Source organism: Mustela nigripes, chromosome 7, assembly GCF_022355385.1.
Source record: "Mustela nigripes isolate SB6536 chromosome 7, MUSNIG.SB6536, whole genome shotgun sequence".
In the NCBI taxonomy this organism is placed as follows: domain Eukaryota; kingdom Metazoa; phylum Chordata; class Mammalia; order Carnivora; family Mustelidae; genus Mustela; species Mustela nigripes.
Window position 1 is genome coordinate 105,015,927 of NC_081563.1, and position 1,502 is coordinate 105,017,428.

Here is a 1,502-nt window from a genome sequence, read left to right on the forward strand (position 1 = left end):
TCCTTTCCTGAGGAGTCTTCTTCAGCAGAGCTTGGTGCTCTGATTTGACTACTTCTGAACTTGCAGAGAACAGTTTAAGAGACTTACAATTTAGGCACAAGGTTCAGTATTAAAACTTAATTCATTAGTCATTGGAGAGTTTGCAGAGAAAATGTTCTCAATTCTAGTAAAATCTAATACTGACCATACCTTCAGACAACAAAGTTACTGGGAAGATTTTCATGTGTGGTTTCTCTCTCTCATTATTTTGGGAAAAGTTTTCAATTAGCAATAATCGCGCCTCGGATAAACCTCATTGGCTACGATACTGCCACTGCGCAAAGCTCTCTCTCTCATTATTTTGAAGTCACATTCATAGACATTCATAAAGCCAAGAATATATAGAGTCTATTCGTAACTTATAGAAGTTTTCTTCTAATAATGGCCTTATTTTATGCACAGGTAAATAAGCTAATAAAAATAACACTTATTTATTAACTGCCGAGTATGTGTCAAGCAGTGTCATCTAGGTTTTGTTTTAGACCCTTGCTACTCAAAGTGTAGTCCAGGATCAGCAGCACGGACAACATCTGGGAGGCTTTTTTGTTGTTGTTTTTAATCTTTTGAAAGATTTTATTTATTTATTTGTCAAAGAGAGACAGAGCAAGAGAGCGCAAGCAGAGGGACCAGCAACAGAGGCAGAGGGAGAAGCAGGCTCCCAACCGAGCAGGGAGCCTGACTAGGGACTCGAGCCCAGAACCCCGGGATCATGACCTGAGCTGAAGGCAGATGCTTAACTGATTGAGCCACCCAGGCATCCCAACATCTAGGAGTTTGCTAGAAATGTACAGTATCCAGAGCTTCTGCCCATTTTTAAATGGATTTTTTTTTTTTTTTTTTTTTTTTTTACTATTAAGGTGCATGAATTCTTTGCATATTTTGGTTATCAGTCTTTATCACATACATGATTTACAAATATTTTCACACATTTTATAGGTTGTCTTTTTATTCTGTTGATAGTTTCCTTTGCTGTGCAGAAACTTTTCAGTTTGATGTAGTCCTACTTATATATTTTGCTTTTATTGCCTTTGTTTGTGGTGTCAAATTTAAAAAAAATCATCGCCAAGATTGATGCCAAGGAGCTTACTGCTTATGTTTTCTTCTAGGAGTTTCATGGTTTTTCAAGTCTTACATTCAAGTCTTTAATTCATTTTCAGTTAATTTTTGTGTCTGGGTAAGATAGAGGTCCAGTTTTATTCTTTTACCTGTGGCTGTCCAGTTTCCTCAGTACCATTTATAAAAAGACTGTCCTTTCACCATTGTATATTCTTGGTTCCTTTGTCATAAATTAATTGAGCACTTATATGTGGGCTTATATTGAGGCTGTCTATTCTGTTCCACTGATCTATGTGTATGTCTATTTATATTGTGACCAACATTTAAGTTGTTTCCATATTTTAGCAATTATGAATAATACTGCAATTAACATGAGAGTGCAGATATCTTTTTGAGATCCTGTTTCC

The 1,502-nt window shown here is 36.2% G+C and overlaps 1 pseudogene; it reads right to left on the minus strand.

Moving 5' to 3' along the window:
- Positions 1 to 242: 242 nt before the first annotated feature.
- LOC132022959 (U4 spliceosomal RNA) lies at positions 243 to 325 on the minus strand (annotated as a pseudogene).
- Between the last annotated feature and the right edge of the window lie 1,177 nt (positions 326 to 1,502).